At 50.2% G+C, this 26,374-nt stretch overlaps 1 long non-coding RNA gene across 2 annotated transcripts in view; it reads right to left on the minus strand.

Annotated features, from left to right (window-relative positions):
• Nucleotides 1-7,153: 7,153 nt before the first annotated feature.
• LOC147100915 (uncharacterized) overlaps nt 7,154-26,374 on the minus strand; it is a 37,786-nt gene continuing 18,565 nt past the window's right edge. The window contains exons 4-5 of one of the 2 annotated variants that reach the window (XR_015073587.1): nt 19,276-19,415; nt 7,154-8,366 (exon numbers count right to left, since the gene is read on the minus strand). This is a non-coding gene — a long non-coding RNA (uncharacterized LOC147100915). Of the gene's footprint in view, nt 8,367-19,243; nt 19,416-26,374 lie in introns of those variants that run through there. The other variant, XR_015073586.1, reaches the window with a different exon arrangement.

Raw genomic sequence — 26,374 nt, forward strand, 5'->3', positions numbered from 1 at the left:
TTGAGTACAAAAATAGAGAACTTATGCTGAACCTTTATACAGCGCTGGTTAGGGTACAACTGAAGTATTGCATCCAGTTCTGGTCACCACACTTTAGGAAGGATGTGAAGGCCCTTGAGCGGGTGCAGAGGAGATTTACCAGAATGGTTCCGGGGATGGGGGATCTTAGCTACAAGGACAGGTTGGAGAAGCTGGATTTGTTTTCATTAGAGCAAAGGAGGTTGAGGGGTGATTTGATAGAGGTGTACAAGATTATGACGGGTTTGGATAGGCTAGACGGGGAAAGGCTGTTCCCACTAGTTGATGGTACAAGGACTAGGGGGACACAGATTTAAGGTTTTGGGCAAGAGATACAGGGGGGATGTGAGGAAAAACTTTTTTACGCAGCGAGTGGTGAGGACCTGGAACTCGCTGCCGACGGAAGTGGTGGAAGCGGAGACACTCAATGTTTTCAAGGGGAGACTGGATAGGCACTTGAGGGAAATAAACTTGCAGGGCTACGGGGATAGAGCGGGGAATGGGACTGACTGGATTGCATACAGAGAGCCGGCACGGACTCGATGGGCCAAATGGCCTCCTTCTGTGCCCCTTAGTTCTGACTCTAAGTAGTTGCTCTTCCCAGTGGCTGAGCTGGTAGCTGCACCGCCCACGTGGCACTGAGGCTCACAGACCAGGAGCGCGCCACACTCAATGTGTTGTCTGGGGGCACGTTCAGCTGACGCGGTCATTGAGGCTTCAATTGTTGCTGTCGAGCGAGGCAAAATAAATTATAGTCAGCCAAAGCTTCCACTCCTAATCACAATTCATTTGCCAGAGGTGCTGGCTTTAAGGTGAGACGCTGAACCAAGGCCCCGTAGAATCATGACAAAGGGTTTCAACCTGAAACGTTGACTCCGTTTCTCTCTCCACCGATGCTGCCTGACCTGCTGAGTGTTTCCAGCATTTTCTGTTGTTATTTTGGATTTCCAGCATCTGCAGTGTTTTGCTATCGTCCCCGTAGAATCATAGAATGGTTACAAAAATATCATCACAAGTAGACACATGATTGACGGGCCGCAGCTGGGATGGACTTTGGTCCTTGGGCTCCTCCGCTCGGGTGAGCTGTTCTTTGGGACCCACAGACCAATGTTTACAGCAGGCAAGTTCAGCAGAAGCTGAGATCTTGGCTGACTTGCGGGCCCAGCAAAGGTGTTTGGGATCGTGCCGGGGTAAACATTGGGGTGAAGATTGCGATGCTGGGATTGATTCAAAGTGGCTTTTTATTGCAAGGAAGGTGCTCTGCTTACACTTGCTGCTGTTGGCAAGCCTTCGCACTCACTGTTTGTATGGAGCCGTTTGCAAACCGAAAATTCCTCATGACCCGCCCCTCTTTTCAGCATATTGTCTCAAAACAGTAAACACTCGATCAGATTACAACAGGCAGGGCAACTCAATCAGAAACTAACTCTGGACAAGGTGAAAGACTCATTGCCATTTTAATGATTCTCAGCTGATACAACGCTGGCACTTTTGCGCAATCAAGCTTTGCTTTTGATCAGATGATATTCAGTCGGCTTTGTTCTTTATTTGTGCCTTTCAGTTCACCTCCAGTGAGAACTGTTAACGTCCCCTTTACGTTTCCCGTCAACATGCTCACTCTTTCTACCCAGGCTGGGGAATAATCTTGCCTGCTGATGCTCCTTTGTCATTTGGTCTGCTTCAGCACAGTGATCCAGTTCCTGTCAGTTTGTTCCTTGGAATCGAAGTATTGCGTCTCCCTGTAATGCTTCAGTGACTGGTTTAGCCTGGTACAAACTGGCCAAACCCATTGCAAAATAACCAACCTTCTGAATAGCAGTGAAGCCTTGGCTTTTGAACTTCCAAATCTCTATCACTAAAGCAAGAACTTGCATTTATATAGCACCTTTCACAATGTCCCAAACAGCTTCACAGCCGTTGAAGTACTTTTGAAGTGCACACAGCAAGATCCCACAAGCAGCAATGAGATAAACGGCATGTTAATCTGTTATTGAATAAAGTTTTATGAGGAATAAATGTTATCCAGGATAAATGTTGTTCTTTGAAATAGTGGCCATGGGAACTTTTACGTCCACCTCAGAGGACAGATGGGGCCTCGGTTTAACATCTCATCTGAAAGTTGGCACCTTCGGCAGTGCAGCACTCCACTGGAGTGTCACCCTAGATTCTGATTGAAGTGTCTGGAGTGGGGCTTCAACCCACAAGCTTCTGGCTCAGAGGCCAGTGTGTTACCACTGAGCCACAGCAGACACCGTACACCAACTGGGCCATTTCCACCCGTGCTTACAAAAGGGTTTCAGAATTACCCAGGGGGTAACTCTTTTTGGAAACCAGCTTCTTACTTCTGAAGTTTTCAGGAGCACTGTGTTACAGGTGAGGTAGTCAGGTGGCAGCGAAGATCCACAACAAGTTTAAAAGCAGAACAAAGGGAGAGAATGAAAGCTGAAGACAGCGGGATAGGTGCGGCATTTGGAGAATTTACATCTTGCGTTTGGCTTATTTAGAAACAATTTGTCACTATGATAGTACAGTACTCCTTTAATTTATCGCAGACTAGTGGAATGGAATTTTCCAACCCCAAGTGCAATACATGATTCAGATTTAGCTTCTTTATAATCTCGAAGTGTGGTGTAATCTTCCCCAGCAATACCTCTTACTGCATACATCCCAACACCTTTATACACAAAATTCAGCCTTTCTGAGGCTTGCACTGTGAAGGTAAGGGACAATAAACTGAACATTTAACATTTGCTTAGTAAATATAAAGGCATTTTATACGGTGAGCCGCCTTCTTGGACCGCTGCAGTCCGTGTGGTGAAGGTGCTCCCACAGTGCTGTTAGGGAGGGAGTTCCAGGATTTTGATCCTTCATCGTCATTTGAGCCTGCACCAGTCCAATAGCTGTGTATCTTTATGATACCACTGACAGCACCGCTAGAAATTAACAAATTAATAAAGCTGTCTCAGTTCATAGACACTGCTTCACTGCATAATGTTTCACTAAAAATACTGCTGTAAAATGCAGCCCATTGTCTCCTTCATGCTCACGATAACTTAAACCAGATACAATTTACTGTTATCAGTACAGTTAGCTGGAAATTAAACTGAGTTGGTATTAACAAATAATACTGGCCCTTGTTTCTCTGAAAGAATTCCTAAAACTGCCCTAATCTATCACAACTGCAAATGATTGAACTACACAGTTGCTCCAGAAAGGCTCGCCTTCTCTTTGTCAATCTGATCTTCCACAGTAATGCAGCAATTAACAAGAAATTTGTGACTGCTGGAAATGTGGAATTAGAACAGAGGACAGGAAATACACAGCGAGTCAGTCAGAATCTGAAGAGGTAGTCAGTGTTTTAACATCTAGGAACAGTAGCCCCTCGAGCCTGCTCCGCCATTCAATGAGATCATGGCTGGTCTGTGAGCTAGCTCCATATACCCGCCTTTGGCCCATATCCCTTAATACCTTTGGTTAACAAAAAATCTATCAATCTCAGAATTAAAATTAGCAATTGATCCAGCATCAATTGCCGTTTGTGGAAGAGAGTTCCAAACGTCTACCAACCTTTGTGTGGATCCTGATGATATGTTTATGTCTTTTTCACTGCTATCTGAGCGTGCACAAGAACAGACAGCTTAGCATCACAAGAATGATTCTAAAATTCCAAGAGCAGTGTTTGACGGGAGGGCGGGTTGGAGACGGGGGTCTCACGGGTTGGAGACAGGGTCTCACGGGTTGGAGACGGGGTTTCACTGGTTGGTTAGAGACGGGTTCTCACGGGTTGGAGACGGGTTCTCACGGGTTGGAGACGGGGTCTCATGGGTTGGAGACAGGGTCTCACGGGTTGGAGACGGGGTCTCACGGGTTGGAGACGGGGGTCTCACGGGTTGGAGACGGGGGTCTCACGGGTTGGAGACGGGGGTCTCACGGGTTGGAGACGGGGTCTCACGGGTTGGAGACGGGGTCTCACGGGTTGGAGACGGGGTCTCACGGGTTGGAGACGGGGGTCTCACGGGTTGGAGACGGGGTCTCACTGGTTGGTTAGAGACGGGTTCTCACGGGTTGGAGACGGGGGTCTCACGGGTTGGAGACGGGGGTCTCACGGGTTGGAGACGGGGTCTCACTGGTTGGTTAGAGACGGGTTCTCACGGGTTGGAGTCGGGGGTCTCATGGGTTGGAGACGGGGGTCTCACTGGTTGGTTAGAGACGGGTTCTCACGGGTTGGAGACGGGGGTCTCACGGGTTGGAGACGGGGTCTCACGGGTTGGAGACGGGGTCTCACGGGTTGGAGACGGGTTCTCACTGGTTGGTTAGAGACGGGTTCTCACGGGTTGGAGACGGGGTCTCACGGGTTGGAGACGGGTTCTCACGGGTTGGTTAGAGACGGGTTCCCACGGGTTGGAGACGGGGTCTCACGGGTTGGAGACGGGGTCTCACGGGTTGGAGACGGGGTCTCACGGGTTGGAGACGGGTTCCCACGGGTTGGAGACGGGGTCTCACGGGTTGGAGACGGGGTCTCACGGGTTGGAGACAGGGTCTCACGGGTTGGTTAGAGACGGGTTCTCACGGGTTGGAGACGGGGTCTCACGGGTTGGAGACGGGGGTCTCACTGGTTGGTTAGAGACGGGTTCCCACGGGTTGGAGTCGGGGGTCTCACGGGTTGGAGTCGGTGGTCTCACGGGTTGGAGACGGGTTCTCACTGGTTGGTTAGAGACGGGTTCTCACGGGTTGGAGACGGGGTCTCACGGGTTGGAGACGGGGTCTCACGGGTTGGAGTCGGGGGTCTCACGGGTTGGAGACGGGGTCTCACGGGTTGGAGACGGGGTCTCACAGGTTGGAGACGGGGGTCTCACGGGTTGGAGACGGGGTCTCACGGGTTGGAGACGGGGTCTCACGGGTTGGAGACGGGGGTCTCACGGGTTGGAGACGGGGTCTCACTGGTTGGTTAGAGACGGGTTCTCACAGGTTGGAGACGGGTTCTCACAAGTTGGAGACGGGGGTCTCACTGGTTGGTTAGAGACGGGTTCTCACGGGTTGGAGACGGGGGTCTCACGGGTTGGAGACGGGGTCTCACGGGTTGGAGACGGGGTCTCACGGGTTGGAGACGGGGTCTCACGGGTTGGAGACGGGTTCTCACTGGTTGGTTAGAGACGGGTTCTCACGGGTTGGAGACGGGGTCTCACGGGTTGGAGACGGGTTCTCACGGGTTGGTTAGAGACGGGTTCCCACGGGTTGGAGACGGGGTCTCACGGGTTGGAGACGGGGTCTCACGGGTTGGAGACGGGTTCCCACGGGTTGGAGACGGGGTCTCACGGGTTGGAGACGGGGTCTCACGGGTTGGAGACGGGTTCCCACGGGTTGGAGACGGGGTCTCACGGGTTGGAGACGGGGTCTCACGGGTTGGAGACAGGGTCTCACGGGTTGGTTAGAGACGGGTTCTCACGGGTTGGAGACGGGGTCTCACGGGTTGGAGACGGGGGTCTCACTGGTTGGTTAGAGACGGGTTCCCACGGGTTGGAGTCGGGGGTCTCACGGGTTGGAGTCGGGGGTCTCACGGGTTGGAGACGGGTTCTCACTGGTTGGTTAGAGACGGGTTCTCACGGGTTGGAGACGGGGTCTCACGGGTTGGAGACTGGGTCTCACGGGTTGGAGACGGGGTCTCACGGGTTGGAGTCGGGGGTCTCACGGGTTGGAGACGGGGTCTCACAGGTTGGAGACGGGGGTCTCACGGGTTGGAGACAGGGTCTCACGGGTTGGAGACGGGGTCTCACGGGTTGGAGACGGGGGTCTCACGGGTTGGAGACGGGTTCCCACGGGTTGGAGTCGAGGGTCTCACGGGTTGGTTGGAGATGGGGGTCTCACGGGTTGGAGACGGGGGTCTCACGGGTTGGAGTCGGGGGTCTCACGGGTTGGAGACGGGGTCTCACGGGTTGGAGACGGGTTCTCATGGGTTGGAGTCGGGGGTCTCACGGGTTGGTTGGAGACGGGGGTCTCACGGGTTGGAGTTGGGGGTCTCACGGGTTGGAGACGGGGTCTCACGGGTTGGAGACGGGTTCTCACAAGTTGGAGACGGGGTTCTCACGTTGTAGCCCCGATTCTCCTGATCCCTGCTCCCACTGGGTGTAGCTCTCCACCAGGAGTGTGGGAATACAGAATCATCTCTTGCATGTGCTAACGAGGCGCAATCGTTACATCGCTCCTGTCCTCGCTGACCTACATTGGCTGCCAGTCCGGCAACGCCTCGAATTTAAAAAACTCATCCTTGTTTTCGAATCCCTTCATGGCCTCGCCCCATCCCTCTCTCTGTAACCTCCTCCAGCCCCACAACACTCCGAGATCTCTGCGCTCCTCCAATTCTGGCCTCTTGCGCATCCCCGATTTTAATCACTCCACCATTGGCGGCTGTGCCTTCAGCTGCCTGGGCCCTAAGCTCTGGAATTCCCTCCCTAAACCGCTTCACCTCTCTCTCCTCCTTTAAAACGCTCTTTAAAACCTAATGCTTTGACCAACGCCTGTCCTAATTTCTCCTTATGTGGCTCGGTGTCAAATTTTATTTGATAATGCTCCTGTGAAGTGCCTTGGGATGTTTTACTGTGTTGAAGGCACTATATATATACAAGTTGTTGTTGTAAATGAAAATGTCCTGATCCAGTAAGGGACCATTTTTGCGAAGTCAGAGCTCAGGTACATTGTCGAAATAGTGTAGGGATAGTTATCCATACACTGTGCCTGATCCAGCAATGTTTAATGCTGCCACAAGGTCCACAGGGCACCTATCCTTCATTCTCCAGGACTCCTTCCTCTCTTCAATGGCTCAGAAAAATAGACAAAGAGCAAAGCGAAACACAAGACAAGTCCATTTAGTGCTCGACCCAGTGAATCCTTGCCCTCAGAACACCAGTTCATTAAAGATTTATTTTTGCAGAATCTCAAACAATGCCCACAACCAGGCCAACTAGATTATCCCTCATAACAACGGAAAATGCTGGAAAAACTCAGCAGGCCAGGCAACATCCGTGGAGAGACAATAGAGTCAATGATTCGGGGCAAACCCTTGAAGGGTTTCGACCTGAAACGTCGACTCTGTTTCTCTCTCCACGGATGTTGCCTGGCCTGCTGAGTTTTTCCAGCATTTTCTGTTGTTATTTCAGATTTCCAGCATCTGCAGTATTTTGCTATCGTACGATTATCCCTCATCTTCACTTCAAGACCCAGGTGAATTTACTCAATTAATGTTTTGGCTGCTAATGCCAGCACTTTCAAATTAAATTGCTTTCTGTATTTGCTTCCATTGTTGTGTCTTTTATGTCCCCCAGTGTGTTGAACAATTGACTCACTGTACTAAATTTCAAATCCCCAAATTCTTTACTGTGACATTTCAATCCAATCTGTGGAAGGAGAAGTTTGTACACAGGATTGAACATTTTTCTAGGAATCGGCTTTATTAGTGCTGAAAACCTCTCCATGCAGCAATGAGGAACATGGATTTTTAATCAGGTTAAACAGCAATTGCATAAGCCTATCTTTAATTAACTCTTGCTTAACTCTACAAGGTTTACTGTCATATCACTGAGGGAGTTCATGTTGGGATTGACTTTATTTCTGCAAAAGTAAAAATCCAATTAGTGAGAGTCACAGCGTGAAGGCAATGTTCCAACTTTACGCGGCTGGTGAAGAGCGACAATGGATGGAAAATTGCAAGCTGCGCATACCCAAATTTCCAATATACGTTTCTGGCAGATGAGATTCTCCACCGGCAACATCAACTTGCATTTATCTAGCGCCTTTAACGTAGTAAAACGTCACAGAAGCGTTATCAAAAAGAATTTGTCACCGAGCCACATAAAGAGATATTTGGATAGGTGACCAAAAGCTTGGTCAAAGAGGTAAGTTTTAAGGAGCGACTTAAAGGAGTAGAAAAGTGTAGAGGTTCAGCAGAAAAGGTTTACTAAATTTAAAGACAGTGTGGAGGCGATTAGTGAATTGGCAACAGTTGTGCTAAATTTGAAGACAGTTTCATGCCATGTACTCTTACTGAGTGACGTAAGAAAACTACTGGGCACTTGGTCTAAGCGTTAAACAAAGCTTTAATCAACTGTTTTACAACATGGAGGTCTAGTTGTGTCCTTCACTAGTTCCTGTTAAGAATGTCCTGCGCAAGCTGGGCCCGTGCCCGAGTATTTATACTCTCCCTGGACAGCGCCACCCGCAGGCCGCTCAGTTGATTCATGTCACTGAGCAAGGCAGTGCAAACTCATTTCAATTTGGATTCTTAAGAGCAGACTTTCATGCTATCTGAGATAAAAACAGAAAATGCTCGAAATACTCAGCAGGTCAGGCAGCATCTGTGGAGAGAGAAACAGAGTTAACATTTCAAGCTATCTGTCTGGGCCAGGTTGGAGTCAGCTCTAAGTTGAACGGGCCATTGAACCTAAGTTGCCTCATCCTCCATGCTCTTCAAGTTGGCTATCCAAAGTCATTTCATTAGAAATTTGGGGACATTCATGTAAGAACATGACCAAATATTGCCCATCAAACCCACGGGCCTCACACATTATGCCTTGTTGTGAACTCTGCCTCAGGAACTTAATGTTCTCTCCGTTCCCCCAAGATGAAATTCAAGATATTAGTTACAGTTAAAGGCTGCATTCTTCAACCTAACCAACTGCATTCCAAAGTTAATATTACCATAGTCTACACAGGAATGATCATGTTTCATAGATGGTCTGATCCACAATCTTCAATCTGTAACCACTATTATAATGAAAAACATTGTTGTTATAATTTATTTGTCGGGGGGGGCCAACCCCTCGGGAGTTCGGGGGGGGTGGGGGGGGCGAGCCTCGGGGGCGGGGCTCCGGAGATCCGGGGGGGGGGCTCGGGAGATCGGGGGGGCGGGGCTCGGGAGAGCGGGGGGGGGGGGCTCGGGAGATCGGGGGGCGGGGCTCGGGAGAGCGGGGGGGCGGGGCTCGGGGGCGGGGCTCCGGAGATCCGGGGGGGGGGCTCGGGAGCTCGGGGGGGGGGGCTCGGGAGAGCGGGGGGGGCGGGGCTCGGGAGATCGGGGGGGCGGGGCTCGGGTGATGGGGGGGCGGAGACTCTCCCCCTTCCCCCCTCCCCTTCCCCCCCTCCCCTTCCCCCCCCTCTTCCCCCTCCCCTTCCCCCCCTCTTCCCCCCAGTCGCTCTCTCTCTTCCCCCCAGTCGCTCTCTCTCTTCCCCCCAGTCGCTCTCTCTCTCTCTCTCCCAACAACAACACGCCCTCGAAAAAGCCTCGGCACCGCCGGGCACTTCAGCTAGTTTAATATAGTTTAGCCCTCAGATCGCAGACAGGTACGGGAGATTCCTGTCTCACTGGGCTGAGCAGTTGCCTTTGTTTGAGCTGATACTGAAAATAATACCAGTAACTATTGTGAAGCTGGAAAAGTAAGTTTAGGAAAAAAACTGTTTTTCAGGAGAGGAAATTGAGTTTAAACCCGGCTTTCCAGCCAATTGAACCCAGATTTGAAAGACTGCCAAAACCAGGAAGTAGGTTGCCAAGCGAGCACATTCACTGGTGCCCGCATCCCACAGCCTGGCAACGCCCGCACGGGTAAACTCACTCACGGCACTGCAATAGTTAAATACAGAAAACAAATGTACAGTTCGTTAGATCCACGCCTGTAATAACGTGGTGTGCTAATTACCATTAAATCTTTCAGATTACAATTGGTGGAAATATTATAATTTAGGGGCGTCACTGAGTATTATTACAGCAGTGCGACTCGTTAATATTTTGCCAAAATTCCAAAGAAATTGGGGGTCTTGCTTGAGGTTAACATTCAGGAATCCTGCACTAGAGAGTGATGGGACACGGCTTTATCACTCCCCGCATGGTGATTTCCTGTTTTTAAACCTTGCCATTGTGGACAGTTGCCAAACGGAGGCCAGTTACTTACCTGAGGCAGGAGCAACGGTTTGGCAGTATTTACAAATTTCTATTTTAATGGAGCCCTCTCACTTCTTGTATGGATCTGGGAAGGGCCAGCGTTCCCGTCGCACTGCCTTGGGTTCTTTTGCTGGACAGCAAGAAAAGGAGAAAGTGAACAGCATTGAATTCCAGCCTGGCCAACATTCTGCAACTGGCCAGGTTGTCAGTAGTGTCCCAGAGGATACTTGGGTTGGCAAGGTCTCCTGCAGGCCACAGACAAAAGAGAGGCAGGCGGAAAATCACTCCAGGACCACGGTATGAATATCACTGCATTTTAATAACGTAAATTAATTAAATACAATGGCGTTCATCAACAAGTTGGTTTAGAGAACTACGTGGGCCTGTGTGTGGATTGCCTCCAGCCAGTGCCCCCAGTAGTGACACAGTTGGCATGGACTATGTGCCATTGCTTTGTTCTTGGTAGCAGTGGTAGGGAAATGTGGTCATCTGGGTAGGAGTAATTTCAGGGTGATCCTGTGTTATTAATACCACAAACATTGTCTCATTCTTCAGGCAGTTAGAACTTTATTTCCACAATGGTACATATTTCTTCGACAGCACCTCCCCAACCCACAACCTCTACCACCTGGAAGGACAAGGGCATGGGAACACCATCACCTCCAAGTTCTCCTCCAAGTCACACACCATCCTGACTTGGAAATATATCGCCGATCCTTCATCGTCGCTGGGTGAAAATCCTGGAACTCCCTCCCTAACAGCACTGTGGGAGTACCTTCACCACACGGACTGCAGCGGTTCAAGAAGGCGGCTCACCACCACCTTCTCAAGGGCAATTAGGGGTGAGCAATAAATGCTGACTTTGTTAGCGATGTCCACAACCCATGAACGAATAAAAAAAAATTGACAGTAAGCTGGTGGTAAATTTGTGACGCTATACCAGTTTGTCGAATTGTATTTAAAATTAAAAGCACCGACCAGGGATTCTCATCTCAATGGGCAGAAAGTCCTAGAAGATGATTATCAGAATGCTGGGCACGGCTCCCTAACTGACTCTGTTGGTAAATGCTTTGCCCAGTGGTTAATTGAGCCTCGGCTCATGGGTGAATAATGGCCACTTGGGCGAGGTACTGATGGGTGGCTGCTATCCAGAGAAATCATCGAATCTTGCAGCACAGGAGGGGGCCATTTGGCCCATCGTGCCTGTGTCAGCACTTTAATCAGTCTCTCCAATTAGTCCCACTCCCCCTGCTCTTTCCCCACAGCCCTGCCAATTAGTCCCACTCCCCCTGCTCTCTCCCCACAGCCCTGCCAATTAGTCCCACTCCCCCTGCTCTCTCCCCATAGCCCTGTCAGTTAGTCCCACTCCCCCTGCTCTCTCCCCATAGCCCTGTCAGTTAGTCCCACTCCCCCTGCTCTCTCCCCATAGCCCTGCCAATTAGTCCCACTCCCCCTGCTCTTTCCCCATAGCCCTGCCAGTTAGTCCCACTCCCCCTGCTCTCTCCCCATAGCCCTGCCAATTAGTCCCACTCCCCCTGCTCTCTCCCCATAGCCCTGTCAGTTAGTCCCACTCCCCCTGCTCTCTCCCCATAGCCCTGTCAGTTAGTCCCACTCCCCCTGCTCTCTCCCCATAGCCCTGCCAATTAGTCCCACTCCCCCTGCTCTTTCCCCATAGCCCTGCCAGTTAGTCCCACTCCCCCTGCTCTTTCCCCACAGCCCTGCCAATTAGTCCCACTCCCCCTGCTCTCTCCCCACAGCCCTGCCAATCAGTCCCACTCCCCCTGCTCTCTCCCCACAGCCCTGCCAATTAGTCCCACTCCCCCTGCTCTTTCCCCATAGCCCTGTCAGTTAGTCCCACTCCCCCTGCTCTTTCCCCACAGCCCTGCCAATTAGTCCCACTCCCCCTGCTCTCTCCCCACAGCCCTGCCAATCAGTCCCACTCCCCCTGCTCTCTCCCCACAGCCCTGCCAATTAGTCCCACTCCCCCTGCTCTTTCCCCACAGCCCTGCCAGTTAGTCCCACTCCCCCTGCTCTCTCCCCACAGCCCTGTCAGTTAGTTCCACTCCCCCTGCTCTTTCCCCACAGCCCTGCCAATTAGTCCCACTCCCCCTGCTCTCTCCCCACAGCCCTGCCAATTAGTCCCACTCCCCCTGCTCTCTCCCCACAGCCCTGCCAGTTAGTCCCACTCCCCCTGCTCTCTCCCCACAGCCCTGCCAATCAGTCCCACTCCCCCTGCTCTCTCCCCACAGCCCTGCCAGTTAGTCCCACTCCCCCTGCTCTCTCCCCACAGCCCTGCCAGTTAGTCCCACTCCCCCTGCTCTCTCCCCACAGCCCTGCCAGTTAGTCCCACTCCCCCTGCTCTCTCCCCTGCCAATTAGTCCCACTCCCCCTGCTCTCTCCCCACAGCCCTGCCAGTTAGCCCCACTCCCCCTGCTCTCTCCCCATAGCCCTGTCAGTTAGTCCCACTCCCCCTGCTCTCTCCCCACAGCCCTGCCAGTTAGTCCCACTCCCCCTGCTCTCTCCCAACAGCCCTGTCAGTTAGTCCCACTCCCCCTGCTCTCTCCCCATAGCCCTGCCAGTTAGCCCCACTCCCCCTGCTCTCTCCCCACAGCCCTGCCAGTTAGCCCCACTCCCCCTGCTCTCTCCCCATAGCCCTGTCAGTTAGTCCCACTCCCCCTGCTCTCTCCCCACAGCCCTGCCAGTTAGTCCCACTCCCCCTGCTCTCTCCCCACAGCCCTGCCAGTTAGTCCCACTCCCCCTGCTCTCTCCCCACAGCCCTGCCAGTTAGCCCCACTCCCCCTGCTCTCTCCCCACAGCCCTGCCAATTAGTCCCACTCCCCCTGCTCTCTCCCCACAGCCCTGCCAATTAGTCCCACTCCCCCTGCTCTCTCCCCACAGCCCTGCCAGTTAGCCCCACTCCCCCTGCTCTCTCCCCATAGCCCTGTCAGTTAGTCCCACTCCCCCTGCTCTCTCCCCATAGCCCTGCCAGTTAGCCCCACTCCCCCTGCTCTCTCCCCATAGCCCTGCCAATTAGTCCCACTCCCCCTGCTCTCTCCCCACAGCCCTGCCAATTAGTCCCACTCCCCCTGCTCTCTCCCCATAGCCCTGTCAGTTAGTCCCACTCCCCCTGCTCTCTCCCCATAGCCCTGCCAGTTAGTCCCACTCCCCCTGCTCTCTCCCCATAGCCCTGCCAATTAGTCCCACTCCCCCTGCTCTCTCCCCACAGCCCTGCCAGTTAGTCCCACTCCCCCTGCTCTCTCCCCATAGCCCTGCCAATTAGTCCCACTCCCCCTGCTCTCTCCCCACAGCCCTGCCAATTAGTCCCACTCCCCCTGCTCTCTCCCCATAGCCCTGTCAGTTAGTCCCACTCCCCCTGCTCTCTCCCCATAGCCCTGCCAGTTAGTCCCACTCCCCCTGCTCTCTCCCCATAGCCCTGCCAATTAGTCCCACTCCCCCTGCTCTCTCCCCACAGCCCTGCCAGTTAGTCCCACTCCCCCTGCTCTCTCCCCATAGCCCTGCCAATTAGTCCCACTCCCCCTGCTCTCTCCCCACAGCCCTGCCAGTTAGTCCCACTCCCCCTGCTCTCTCCCCATAGCCCTGTCAGTTAGTCCCACTCCCCCTGCTCTCTCCCCACAGCCCTGCCAGTTAGTCCCACTCCCCCTGCTCTCTCCCCACAGCCCTGCCAATTTTTTTCCCTTTCAAGTATTTACCCAGTTTCCTTTTGAAAGTTATTATTGATTCTGCTTCCACCGCCATTTAAGGCCCCACATTCCAGATCATGAGTGGACAACAGAAGTCAGCATCTTCAGAAGGTGGAGAGAGAGAGAATGTGGAGGAATGTGTTGGGATGAATGGCTTTATGCCCCGTGTCTAAAGCAACATTAAACAGCGGTTCAAATATTTAAATCACTAGTTATACCAGTGATATGGTGCAAAGCACAGGCACGATGGGCCGAATGGACCCCTTCCGTGCCGTAAATTTCTATGATTCTATGAAAGCCGTTCAGAACAACAGTGTCAAGTGCATCATGCCAGCGCTGATACCGAAGTAAACCCTATTTCACATGGTCCCTTTCACTTGTTGGGGGCGATGTTGGCTGTGCAGTCTCAAGGAACATTTGCAGTAATAGAAATGAATGAGTAAAATCTCACAGCGCTGGGAGTAACACAGGCTTAATGATATTAGAACATTGTTATCATTCACTGAATTCCTGCCACGTCAATGCATGTTCTGAAATGTTCCGGCTTTATCCAGTAAAATCCTTGTGTTTACATTATGGCTGGGCCAGCGAGCAATTTTGAAAATGCCATTACGCGCCTACATAAACAGTGACTTTGTAGTCAAGCAAACATTCAGCAATTGTGCATCCAGTTCAAGTACTGGACTGTGGGCAACACAATACAACGCAACCAGGCTCGGAGAAAAGCGGATTTATAGCTGCTGCTTATACAGCCTCAAGTTCCGTTTTTGTTTATCCATCTGTTAAACAAAGCTATGCAGGACTTGGCAAACATAACAGCCTCACTTACTGTAAATACACGGCTGTGCTCTGGCCTCCTCTGCTTTATCATCATTTAGATAAGCATTTCTTCCCCCCGCCCGCCTCCCCCAGTAAAACTACTAATTATACAAATGTGCAGTCTGTGGTGTGTTGAAATATGTCACCGTATTAAGTAGGTAAACGCTCCTCCCACCACTTTTAAAGCAAGCCTGGCATGGTGCTCCCAGGCTTCTACCAACGTCTCCCCAAGGTTAGGGCTCATGGGGTTGGGGGTAATATAGTAGCATGGATAGAGGATTGGTTAACGGACAGAAAACAAAGAGTAGGGATAAACGGATCTTTTTAGGTCGGCAGGCTGTAACTAGTGGGGTGCCGCAAGGATCAGTGCTGGGGCCTCAGCTATTTACAATCTATATTAATGACCTAGATGAGGGACCGAGCGTAATGTATCCAAGTTTGTTGATGATACAAAGCTAGGTGGGACAGTAAGCTGTGAGGAGAACACAGAGTCTGCAATGGGATATAGATAGACTGAGTGACTGGGCAGTAAGGTGGCAGATGGAGTATAATGTGGGGAAATGTGAGGTTATTCACTTTGGTAGGAAGAATAGAAAAACAGAATAATTTTTAAATGGTGAGAAACTTTCAAATGTTGGTGTTGAGAGAGATTTGGATGTCCTCGTGCAAGAAACACAGAAAGCTAGCATGCAGGTACAGCAAGCAATAAGGAAGGCAAATGGCATGTTGGCCTTTATTGGAAGGGGGTTGGAGTATAAGAGTGAGGAAGTCTTGTTACAATTGTACAGAGCCTTGGTGAGACCACACCTGGAGTACTGTGCACAGTTTTGGTCTCCTTATCTAAGGAGGGATATACTTGCCTTGAAGGCGGTGCAACGAAGGTTCACTAGATTGATTCCTGGGATGAGAGGGCTGTCCTATGAGGAGAGATTGTGTAGAATGGGCCGATACTCTCTGGAGTTTAGAAGAATGAGAGGTGATCTCATTGAAACATACAAGATTCTGAAGGGGATTGACAGGGTAGATGCTGAGAGGTTGTTTCCCCTGGCTGGAGTGTCTGGAAATAGGGGGTGTACAATTGTAGCAAGACTTCCTTACTCTTATACCCCAACCCCCTTGCAATAAAGGACAACATGCCATTTGCCTTCCTTATTGCTTGCTGTATATAACCAAATAGAGGTTATCCACTTTGGTGTCAAAAACAGGAAGGCAGATTATTATCTGAATGGCAATAGATTGGGAGAAGGGGAAGTGCAACGAGACCTGGGTGTCCTTGTGCACCAGTCGCTGATGGTAAGCATGCAGGTGCAGCAGGCAGTTAAGAAGGCAAATGGTATGTTGGCCTTCGTAGCGAGAGGATTTGTGTACAGGAACAAGGATGTCTTGCTGCAGTTGTACAGGGCCTTGGTGAGACCACATCTTGAGTATTGTGTGCAGTTTTGGTCGCCTTATCTGAGGAAGGATGTTCTTGCCATGGAGGGAGTGCAGCGAAGATTCACCAGGCTGATACCTGGTATGGCAGGAATGACGTATGAGGAGAGATTGGGTCGATTGGGCTTATGCTCGCTGGAGTTTAGAAGAATGAGAGGGGATCTCATTGAAACTTATAAAATTCTAAAAGGACTAGACAGACTAGATGCAGGAAGGATATTCCCGATGGTCGGGGAGTCCAGAACCAGGGATCACAGTCTAACAATAAGGGGTAAGCCATTTAGGACAGAGATGAGGAGGAATTTCTTCACTCAGAGAGTGGTGAACCTGTGGAATTCTCTACCACAGAAGGCCGTAGAGGCCAATTTATTAAATATATTCAAGAAGGAGTTAGATATATTTCTTAAGGCTAAAGGGATCAAGGGATATGGGGAGAAGGCAGGGACAGGGTACTGAGTTTGGATGATCAGCCATGATCTCATTGAATGGCGGAGCGGGCTCGAGGGGCCGAATGGCCTACTCCTGCTCCTATCTTCTATGTTTCTATGTTTCTATAGTCTCAGGATGGGAGGTGGGCCATTTAGGACTGAGATGAGGAGGAATTTCTGCACTCAGAGGGTGGTGAAACATAGAAACATAGAAGATAGGAGCAGGAGTAGGCCATTCGGCCCCTCTAGCCTGCTCCGCCATTCAATGCGATCATGGCTGATCATCCAAGTTCAGTACCCGGTCCCTGCTTGCTCCCCATACCCCTTGATCCCTTTAGCCTTAAGAAATATATCCAACTCCTTCTTGAATATATTTAATGAATTGGCCTCTACTGCCTTCTGTGGTAGAGAATTCCACAGGTTCACCACTCTCTGGGTGAAGAAATTCCTCCTCATTTCTGTCCTAAAAGGCCTACCCCTTATCCTTAGACTGTGACCCCTGGTTCTGGATTTCCTGACCATCGGGAACATCCTCCCTGCATCTAGTCTGTCCAGTCCTGCCAGATTTTTATAAGTTTCAATGAGATCCCCTCTCATTCTTCTAAACTCCAGCGGGTACAAGCCCAATCGTCCCAATCTCTCCTCATACATCATTCTTGCCATCCCAGGTATCAGCCTGGTGAATTTTCGCTGAACTCCTTCCATGGCAAGAACATCCTTCCTCAGATAAGGCGACCAAAACTGCACACAATACTCAAGATGTGGTCTCACCAAGGTCCTGTAAAACTGAAGCAAGTCATCCTTGTTCTTGTACTCAAACCCTCTCGCTTTGAAGGCCAACATACCATTTGCCTTCTTAACCGCCTGCTGCACCTGCATGCTTACCTTCAGCGACTGGTGCACAAGGACACCCAGGTCTCGTTGCACTTCCCCTTCTCCCAATCTATTGCCGTTGAGATAATAATCTGTCTTCCTGTTTTTGACACCAAAGTGGATAACCTCACATTTATCCACGTTATATTGCATCTGCCATGCTTCTGCCCAATCACCCAACCTGTCCAAATCATCCTGGAGTTTCTCGGCATCCTCCTCACAGCACACACGCTCACCCAGCTTTGTGCCATCTGCAAATTTGGAGACATTACATCTAGTTCCCTTGTCTAGATCATTAGATGGTGAATCTTTGGAATTCTCTGCCCCAGAGGGCTGTGGATGCTGAGTCTTTGAGTATGTTCAAGGCTGAGATCGATAGATTTTTGGACTCTAAGGGAATCAAGGGATATGGGGATCGGACGGGAAAGTGGAGTTGAGGTCGATGATCAGCCATGATCTTATTGAATGGTGGAGCAGCCTCGAGGGGCCGTGTGGTGGAGCAGGCTCGAGGGGCTGTATGGCGGAGCAGGCTCGAGGGGCCATGTGGCGGAGCAGGCTCGAGGGGCTGAGTGGCCGACTCCTGCTCCTAATCCTTATGTTCTTATGAGCCAACTGAAGTCATGTCCTTCGGATGACCTCCTGTCTAAGTTCCTTTCATGAGAGGAAGTGCCTGGGTTCCGCTTTTTTGGCAGATGTAAATATATAGGTAAATTCACCAATCCCATGCTGTCAGCAGGGAGCTGGACTTGAAGGGACCACGGGCAGAAGATTATTCCGACAGAGTTGTAGCCCTTTGTCTGACCCGCATTTCCCTTCGAGCAGCGCTCCCGGCTGGTAACGTGGGATTAGTGGTTCACCTTGGCTGAATATATCTTTCCCCCAGTAAACAAAAAAAAAGGGAAATCCTTAGGTCTGCTCCGTGGCAGAAGCTCGGTGGAGTGGCGCCGTGGACCTCCATTTTGGACCTTGCTGGAGTTCATCTGCATATCTTTAGTGGGCACCTGTGCCAGGAAGGGTGGCATCCTGGGTGCCCGCTGGGGAAAGGTTACAAACAGTCACTGCAAAGAGCCGCTGACAGGCCCTCCTTAAAATTACGGGTTCCCCAGCTAATCTCCCCCCACACCCCACCACCCCCATCACCACCCCTTTGGAGAAAGGCTGGTGAAATCATTTTGTGGCAGAATTTCTGGAGTCATCTGGTCCATGACCCTTGCACAGCCCAGTGGTCACCATTTCCATCTCTATAACAATCTGTACGTTGGGTTCCTCCCGGTGTCCAGGTCCCCAGGCAGGTGCCGAGGGAAGTCCAGCATAGAGAGCCTCTTCTGAAGTCAAGGGCCATGATGGGGGTCAACAGAAGTTCTGCCACCTCCCAGGCCCTGTCAGAAACTGCTTAGAACTATAGGAAAGAGGTTGTGGAGAAGGATAGGGAAGGAAAGAATGAGGAAACAAAAGGAGTGTGAATGCATCAGATTTGTAGTTTCTTTCTGCAAATGTACAAAGCATTAGAAATAGAGTTGGGGAACTAGAGGCACGAACTAGAATGTACGAGCTTGATGTTGTAGCTTTGACAGAAATTTGGCTACAGAATGAGATTGAGGACCTGCCACCTTTACTAGTCTGGCTTACCTGTGGTGCCGGTCCTGAATCTGTCCTCTGAAATGGCCTAAGGAGCAAGTCAGTGGCTACAAAGCATCACTGTGGGAGCCCCACCACAAGGGTTGCAGCAGTTGCTGATGAAGACCCACCACCTTCTCAGTAGGAACGGGCAATAAATGTAGCTTTGCCAACATTACCCACATCTCAAGAACAAGAGATAACATTAGCCTATGTTTAATGTTAGAAAGGCAGTCTCACCTTCTTAAGGTCAAAGCTCTTGCGAAACAATCTGGCCATGATTTGGCCCCCCACAGAGTGCACCTTGGCCAATTAGAGGCACACACTGAGTTTTCTATACTCATTTCAATTACAATTCATTTGGTGGATGCCTGTGATTTACAAAGGTGCCCCCTGCACCCCATCCCCTCCCCCCACCCCGTGAGCACGGGCCCCCGTTGGGCAGACTGGATTGCCCCATCACCTCTGGTGAGGAAGATCTGCCTGGCTTTTGTGTGGTCATTTGCATTTTGAACACCGATGACGTACTGGAAAGATCGGCTGGGCAGAGTTAGGGAGGCTTGACACTGTTTTCATGTTTCCAAGAAATAAACAATCCACTCCCTGAAAAACAAAGAACCAGAAGATCCAAAATCAATAATTGCATCAGTGCACCGAATTATTAACCACGTGCTTGGGTTATTTTGCCACTTTAGTGTCAGGCTTAGTAATTCCTCCGAGACAGCTCTCTCGATCAGCATTCCCAGTTAAACCAAGAAATGGATAGAAAACAAAATGACATGAATGGTAGTCATTCTTTTTAAGTTTTAAATACTTTTTAGGAGGCACTGATCGTCCCTGCGGTTGTTGTGTCAGCTGTGGCTCAGTGGGCAGCACTCTCACCTCTGAGTCAGAAGGTTGTGGGTTCAAATCCCACTCCAAGAAACCTGAGTGCAAAAATCTAGGCTAGATGCTCCAGAGCAGTGCTGAGGGAGTGCTGCACTGTCAGAGCTGCTGTCTTTTGGATGAAGATGTTAAACTAAGGCCCTGTCTGCTCTCTCAGGTGGATGTAAAAGATCCCATGGTGCTTTTTTGAAGAAGAGCAGGGGGAGTTCTCCCCGGTGTCCTGGCCAGTATTTATCCCTCAATCAACATCACTGAAACAGATTACCTGGTCATTATCACATTGCTATTTGTGGGAGCTTGCTGTGCGCAAATTAGCTGCTGCATTTCCCACATTACAACAGTGGCTACACTTCAAAAGTACTTCATTGGTTGTAAAGCACATTGGGACGTCCGGTGGTCATGAAAGGCGCTATAGAAATGCAAGTCTTTTCTTTTCCCTTATCAAATGGGTGTGACAGCACAGAGCTGGTTCAGTATGAGCTGGTTCAGTATGAGCTGGTTCAGTATGAGCTGGTTCAGTATGAGCTGGTTCAGTATGAGCTGGTTCGATATGAGCTGGTTCAGTATGAGCTGGTTCAGTATGAGCTGGTTCAGTATGAGCTGGTTCAGTATGAGCTGGTTCAGTATGAGCTGGTTCAATATGAGCTGGTTCAGTATGAGCTGGTTCAGTATGAGCTGGTTCAGTATGAGCTGGTTCAATATGAGCTGGTTCAGTATGAGCTGGTTCAGTATGAGCTGGTTCAGTATGAGCTGGTTCAATATGAGCTGGTTCAGTATGAGCTGGTTCAATATGAGCTGGTTCAGTATGAGCTGGTTCAGTATGAGCTGGTTCGATATGAGCTGGTTCAGTATGAGCTGGTTCAGTATGAGCTGGTTCGATATGAGCTGGTTCGATATGAGCTGGTTCGATATGAGCTGGTTCGATATGAGCTGGTTCAGTATGAGCTGGTTCGATATGAGCTGGTTCGATATGAGCTGGTTCAGTATGAGCTGGTTCGATATGAGCTGGTTCGATATGAGCTGGTTCGATATGAGCTGGTTCAATATGAGCTGGTTCGATTGACTTTAATGGAAATGACAATCGGGTGAAATGTATAGTAGGCGGCTGATTCGATATCGTCTGCTTTACCTCATCACCGAAAGTCAAATTTACCCCTCTGCTTTAGCACAGTTTTGCTTTCAGCAGAGAAAGAAAGATTGCATTTATATAGTAACTTATCACATCTCTAGGAAATGTCGCAATGCACTTCACACGCAATGAATTATTTTGACGGTTGTTTTGTAGGCAGAGGCAGCAGCCATTTTACACACAGCAAGATCCCAATGAGAATGAACAGTGTTGGTTGCGGGGAAGGTCATGGCGAGCACCCGCAGCTCAACAGGACATTTAACATCCACCTGAACAAGCAGCATTCTCCTCCAGAGGGTGGCACCTTTATCAGTGCACCCCTCACCCAGTGGTGCCTTGGAGTGCCCGCTGAGATTCTGGGCTGATGTCCTGGAATGGGGCTCCAACCTACAACCTTTTGACTCCAGAGGTAAGAGTTGTACCGACTGAGCCAAGCAGACACTTGCTATTGTAAAATGGAGGCCATTGTCCCCTTCATGCTTCACATGATAGTTTAAACCTGATACAATTTATTACTGTAATCAGTGGAGTTAGCTATGAAAGAATTACTGTCCAAAGTTCATCTTGATTAACCATTAATTCTGGATTATAGGATTAAGCACATTACTCCTAACATCTGTAAGACTATAATCCTATTCAAACAAGAATAAGTAAACAGAGGGGCGACTGCTCCAGATTTTCTGATCTGAGCTCTTTTCATTAAATTTCTTTTTCCCCTCAGTCCGATCAAATTCTTTCGTTTTTGGAAAATAAACTTTTGTGAAGACATTTCGTGTCTGAGTTGCACAGGGCCGCTGGATACGCTCCGCACTGCGAAGTCGATGATGCTCGTTCCCGGGTATGTTCTCTGTCACGGGTTTGGTTTTTCCTTGGAACTTGAAAAAAAGCTATCATGTTACGATGTTGTCATCGAGAATGCTGCGACTGTGTTTGGCAGGCTGCAGACTGCGGGGGTTTTATTGGCCTCAAAAGTCAGTGACTGATTGTCCGGGACCATAAACGGCAGTAAGACTAGATGAGGATAAGCCTGAGTCATAAATATTACACCACAGCTGGACATCATTTGGTCATTGTACCTGTGCCAGAGGCTCTTTCGCTGGAACCGCCGGCTGTAAGCACATTTCCCTGAGCTTTCCCCATATCATTTTACTCTCCTCTTCAAACACATCTCCAATTTCCTCTGAAATGATGTCACAGTCTCTGCCTCAATAACCATTCGTGATAAAACGTTCCATGTTGTAATAACACTTGGTGTGAAAATACATCTTCTATCACCTCTGGACAGGCTATAAGAAAAAGCTTGTTGTCCATCAGGTGATCTCTCTCTGGTGACCTGTAGCCTTTCTCCATCTTAACCTTTTTCTTAAATAACAGAAAACGCTTTTTTTCCCTTTGTTGCCGATCCTACTGTGGCCAGTGTTTCTCTGATCTCTTGTTCTTTCTACGTTCCATATATGTCATTCGACATAATCTACTTCCTTCCTGTTTAAATCAAAGACTCATCACATTACCTCCTGCTCCAATTGATTCTTTCCCAGGGTCTCACACTGTGGAATATCTTGCTACTCTCATTCTTGCCCCTCTGCTACAACTCTTCAGGCTGCAACCAAACCTTGGTGCAATCAAATCGCTACTTCCTCATTTATTTTATCCTCCCCTTTTACTCTTTTTAGTCATGGGAGCATCCTGTATTATCGGTCTCAGGGTTTTCCAAATTCTAAACATGGGGGGGGGGGTCAATTGAGTTGATTTGAGCCTCTCGTTCGCGCCCAGGCGCGGCGCCGCTAACGCCTCCCACGAAATTCAGCAGGAGGTTAGTGGCGGCGGTAGCTGGTACCGCCCCGCAGCACTGCGCTGCCAGTGATGACGTCATTGCCGTACACAGCACCCCGCTTGTGCCCCGGCCACAAACTTCCCCTGCGCCCCCTGACCTATCATCGGACGATATGTCCGATAGGGTCAGGGGGGCGTTTTGCCAGCCGTGGTGGCATCGCTATTAATAGGGACAGGCGTCGGGCGGCCATTTTTTTGGGGGCCGTCTGCCAGCACCGGCCCCCTTCCCCTTTTTTTCTCGGGGTGCGGGCCTTGATTGCTCAGCCCGGCGCTCCTCTTGAGTGCTGGGCTGTTTTCACCACACCCCGCTCCCCGGTGATCCAGCAGGGCCGCAGTGGGCGCAGCGCTAGGCCACTCCCCTTTAATCAGGGGAGGAAGGCCTGCAATGACACGGCGCTCCGTGCTGAGCTCCCCAGGAAGGAGGTGGACCACTTCCAGTAGTGCCCCGCCTCCCGCTTGGGGCGCTATTACTGGATTTCCGGCGGAGGGACGATAACTTTTTCGGGGCGCTAGCACCCCTAAAGGGGCGCCACCCAATTTCTCCCCCAGGGTGCCTCACCCTTTACTGCTAATGGCACTTCTGCACCCAGTTTAGATAATTTGTGCAAAAACACTCTGGTCCTGAATTGCTGCAGAATTCTTCCGATCTCCTGACGTAACTTCAGCAGAGCTCCCGGAGAGCTGTTCCTCCACGGGTTCCACTGATGCCCCAACGTGTATGTGTCTGCTCCCCTCCTCCTTCCCTTTTCTCTGTTCCTTTTCAATGCTGTTCACGTGGACTATCCTCCAGTTCTGACAAAGGTTAACTTGTCTGTTCTCTCTACAGAAGCTGCCAATCATTTTCTTCACTTTATCTCAAATTACCAGCATCTGCAGCCCATTGCTTTCTCTTTACACTTCTGTAGTGCTCATTGTGTACAAAGAGTCAAGTCAGAACGTTCACAGGGCAGTGGATAGTGAGTGGACACCAAGTAAACTTAGGAAGAAAAATGGCCAGATGAGAGCAAAAACACGGTCACAGAGGAGGGACTGAAAGATGTTTTGGCGGGGGGGGGGGGGCGGGGTGGGGGGGTGAGGTGGTTTAAAGACAGGTAGAAGGTGACAGGGGAGAGATGTGGAGGGAGAGAGAGTTCCAAACGGTTGGGGCAAGGGGGCTGAAGGAGTGGCTGCCGATGGTGCACTGGGGGGAGCGGGGAGCAAGAAATCGGTCTGTGTTGGAAGACCGGATGGTGTACACCGAGATACAAGGCTGGAGGAGGTCACAACAAAGGTGATGGGGTCATGGGCCTCGGTAAAGTTAAGGACGTGGGCTGTGACACTTTGGATGATTTGTAGTTTATGAAGGGTAGAAGTGGGGAGGCGGTAAGGAGAACGTTGGAGACATCCATCAGCAGGATGAGAAAAGCGTGACTTTTAACTCTGCATTTTTCAAAACTAATATGTTTGTCGATTCTATGTTACACCCCGTGCAATAGTATTGTAAAACACATCATCGAATTTTAGGCAGCACATCCTCGGCTTCATCAAAAGACTGATTTTTGACACGATGAAGATTAAGGAGAGAAAGCATTATTGTTGTTACCATATTTACAATGCCAGACAGGATGTGGAAAATTCAGGTTCTACCTTGTCAGACTGTTACTACCCTCAACAAAGTGAGGAAGCTGCACCTATTTTTAGTTACAACATACATTCGCAATCAGTACCCACCTAGTTTGATTTCGGGAGTGCCTGCTGTTTCAGGGATGAGACCAACCCTGTGAGCCAGGCTACCTACAGCAAGGTGCGGTGTGGTAATTCAGTGAAGCAGAACTTCAGTCACTGGCATAGCCTCAAAAAGGCTGAAGGACAAGTGTGATATGAAGCCACCACTGCCTTAGCTGTGGAAACCTTCCCGTGCGATTGCAGATATGAGGAAGAAAACCCACTTTACGCACCATCCGACACTGACTGGTGATGTAAGAAAAAGGAGGCTTACCATCAAGTAACTTTAAAGTAAGCTTTAAGTAACTTATAAACACACTATATACAAGAGAGGTCTTTACCATGCCTCTGGTAGAAGCCTCTTACAATACTGAACAGACCAGTATTTATACCAGTCCAACAGGAAGTGACACATGACAGGAAGTGAGGTATGTACACAGTTCATAGTTCACAGTTCACAGGAAGTGATGACATAACTTCCCGGAAGTTATTATTTTTATCACATTCTTCCCTCCTGCAGGTTTAGGAGGCTGTGGCCTACCTTTTGGTCCGCAGCCGCCGAACAAGGAAGAGTCGCACCCGTTTGGATTCCCGTCGTAGAGGATCGCTGGTCCGCTTACATGCGGTTGGCCATTGGCCAGAGTCCGTGTGGCCTGGATTGCCCTGTGAAGGGTCGGGGAGATCATGGCTTCGAGTACGAGCCCCAATAGGTTCAAAGTCAGACTGCCTCTGTTCAGAGGGAGGTGCAGAGCTGGTCTGTGGCAGACCAGTACTTTCATGCGTGGTACTGGGAGGGTCGCAACCTTGAGCACGGGGTTCTACCGGCACCAAGCTAGTTGGTGTCCGATCAGGATCCTGGAGAGGGGTACCCGATAGGTCCCAAGAGTTTCCTGGTGAAATGCCATCACCCGATGTCCCACTAGGTCCTGGTGGGCAGGGAGCCAGATCCCGTAATGATACGGTAGATTCTCGGCCGTCGGAATATCGTATGTTTGCATAGGTGGGGTTGGCATCGGTTAGTTCGACCTCGTCTACAAGAGGGTCATTTTTAGACGTCCGAACGTATCTTCGGAGTAATACAGGTCCAGGAGTAGTTAGCCATGACGGGAGTGATGTCCCATGAGATGAGCGACGCTGGAATCCAAAGAACCGCTCATGAGGTGTAGTATTTGTGGCTGTAGAAAGCAGGGACCGTATAGAGTGCAATGCATCCGGAAGCACTGTTTCCCATTGCTGGTCTGGTAGGCCCCGAGATCTTAAAGCGAGACGTACGGAATTCCAGATGATACCGTTATACCTCTCTACCTGCCCATTTCCGATGGGATGGTATGGTGTTGTTTTGCTTGTAGCAATTCCCCGTTCTGAGAGGTAGTCCTTGAGTTCCCTCGACATAAAGGATGGACCCCGATCTGAGTGAATATAAGCCGGCATGCCACAGAGAGAAAATACCTGCTCAAGGCAGCAGATTACGGTGGACGCCAGCATATTGGAGCAGGGGAAGGCAAACGGAAAACGTGAATATTCGTCGATCATGGCGAGCAAATATGTGTTCCGAGTTGAAGAGGGCACTGGGCCCTTAAAATCGATGCTAAGTCGTTGCATCGGTTGGGTTGCATGTATGAGTATACCATCTGAGGGGCGGAAGAACTGAGGTTTTAATTCCGCACAAAGCCGGCATTCTGAGCATATTTTCTTTACATCTCCAGTGGAAAAAGGGAGATTCCGTGATCGTACGAAATGTAGCATGCGCGTAACGCCAGGATGGCACAAACCATTGTGGACATCCATGAGGGTGGAGGATGACATAGTGGAGCAGAATGCCCGTGTGAGGGTGTCCGGGGCCACATTCTCCTTGCCAGGCCGATAGAGAATGGTATAACCAAAAGAGGCCAGTTCCATCCTCCAAAGTTGTATTTTATTATTCTTAATTTTGGTTCGTTTTCGATTATCGAGCATGAAGGCGACTGATCGTTGGTCCGTGATCAATGTAAAGTGCTGGCGAGCTAGAAAA

Source organism: Somniosus microcephalus, chromosome 25 (genome assembly GCF_052327205.1).
Source record: "Somniosus microcephalus isolate GS21.2 chromosome 25, FLI_Smic_1.0, whole genome shotgun sequence".
Classification (NCBI taxonomy): Eukaryota; Metazoa; Chordata; class Chondrichthyes; order Squaliformes; family Somniosidae; genus Somniosus; species Somniosus microcephalus.